This window comes from Nicotiana attenuata, chromosome 11 (genome assembly GCF_001879085.1).
Source record: "Nicotiana attenuata strain UT chromosome 11, NIATTr2, whole genome shotgun sequence".
NCBI classification, from domain to species: Eukaryota; Viridiplantae; Streptophyta; class Magnoliopsida; order Solanales; family Solanaceae; genus Nicotiana; species Nicotiana attenuata.
The window spans coordinates 14,060,755-14,063,204 of record NC_031999.1 but is presented as its reverse complement, the minus strand read 5'-3'; positions in this window follow the sequence as shown (position 1 = coordinate 14,063,204).

The window sequence follows — 2,450 nt, the reverse complement described above, 5'->3', positions numbered from 1 at the left end:
GGAAGAGGAGTGAGAGTGGGGAGATGTGTTGGGAAGATAAAGCAGAGAGCCCAAGTGCAAGGAGAGAATCTCGACCGTTTGATTATGTTGCATTATTCATGCAATTTTTTAGTGTATGATTTTCTGAGATTCCATCTCCGGGTCCCAACCTTAACCTAGGGGCGTTCGTCCGTCGATACGGTACGGTATTTAGATATTTCGGTTCGGTATTTTCGGTATTCGATTTCTTAAAATCCTATACCAATATTGTACCTAATTAAATTTGGTATGATTCGGTTTTTCTCCTTTCGATATCGGTTTATTCGGTTCGGTAACTTCGGTTTATTCGGTTTGAATACTAACTAGTGCATAGAGTCATACACTCTAATATTCCTAATTAAAGTACTCAAAATACAAAACTGAAAATGTTTGTTGACAAAAAATTTGTCCAAAACTAGCAAATATCAACCGAAATAGAGAAAATTGTACATAAAAGAATATTTGATCACTAGAAATGTCTTGTTACTTGTTTAGAGTTAATTGATGAATTTTGAGAATAAAGGAAAGTAAAATTTTAGATTTTTTATATTTATGTTATAATTGATAATATGTGTTTTGTGTAATATAATATCTATTTCGGTATGGTATCGGTATTTCGGTATTTTATTTTAAAATACCAAATATTATACCTAATACCAATATTTTAAAAAACTTAAACCAAATACCATACCAAATACCAAAATACCGTATACCAAATACCAAAATTTTTGGTTTCGGTACGGTAATTCGGTATTTACCAAATTATGCCTAGCCCTACTTAACCCTCCTTGAATAGTTTTTTAATTTTATTTTTAAAAATGATATATTTTTCTTTCTAAAATTTATTTACTTTTACTATTCACTTTTCGTCAACCGTAATAACATGATAATGTGCTCAGCTTATTTTTTATAGGGGTGAAAATGAGAAGACTTGAAAAGCTTTCACCACCATTTACTTAAAAAGAAATAACTGAACTTCTCATAAAATATTTCAAATGTCAAAAAGTTTCTTTAACTTTTTAGAATTCGTGTTCAATCAAACTCTTTGACATAAAAATAGGATTGTGGGAGTACCTTTTTTATTTTCTAGATTTGATTCACTCAGTTAAAGCAAAAAAGATACTAATAAAAAATAATCTCCAGTAGTATATTAGGGAAAGAAATGGGCTTGGACTTGGGCTTGTGAATCTATTTCCAAAGAGTACTATGACAATCGGATGTGATTGGTCAGTGGTCCTAAAATATAAAAGAGAAAATGAACTTTTTTTTTTTGGATAATTGCGCCGGTTTTCAAAAATAATACTAGCTAGGTGTAATATATATATATATATATATAATATATTATAATATATTATTATAATATTATATATAGTTTTTTATATTTTTGACTAAGGGAGGTAATTATTTTTGATCGAGCGGCCAAACATGTAACTTGTCCTTTTTCTGTTCAATTAAGATTGAAACTTTGATTTCCGTTTTTAGATCTCTTTTATTTTTTTCTTTTCGAAAGGAAAATTCCGATATTTATTCAAAAACTTGGGTAGCATATTAAATTTTGATATGACATAATATGAATGGAGAAATTGTCAATGAAGTGATGTTAAATAGCAAAACTTGTATTCCGTGGAAGATTTAAATTCATGTTCAATCAAGTCGTCTCATTAAAACAAATCCAAATTAATGAATGATCAACAGTTCAATACTCAAGAGAGTGCGACACTTCTAAATACTACTACTATACTATAGTCCGCTTGGAAAATAAGAGAAATAAAACAAGATATAAGCAGTTAAAAGGGACATTGGACGAATCATGTGAATCAACAATATTTGATTTCTGAGGAATCTGATTATAATATTTACAAACGCTTTGAGTACACATAGCGTACGTTGACTCAAATTAAAGCCAAAACTCTTATCTGTACCACATGATTCAAGGTTATGTTTTTTTTTTTTTTTTTTTTTTTTTTTTTTTTTTTTTTTTTTTTTTTTTTTTTGCATGAACTATTAAAATGCTCACTTTTTTTTTTAACATTGCTATAAATTGTAACTCCACATTTTGCAAAAAAATTGATAACCTGTAGATCGTCGTAAATTTTTTTGATACAATTTTCCTCGTCCACTGGACATGAATCATCATTTCCTTTGCATTATTGCAGATATACGCTTGTTTTTCTCTTTATCAATTTAATCATCAGTATCAGGAAGTCTCCATTAACCCTATTTATTCAAATTCATGTTAAGTAGGCCTATTAAAAGAATAAAGCATTGTTACGAAACTTTTACTATCTTTAGAGTTCAAATCGAAACCTTTAATTTAAGGCGATGAGATTTCAACTATTTCACCAAGTCCCGGGAATATACTAATAGCTTATAAAAGTAACTTATTTTGATAAGTATTTTTATCAAAAGTACTTTGCAAAAAAGTACTTTTT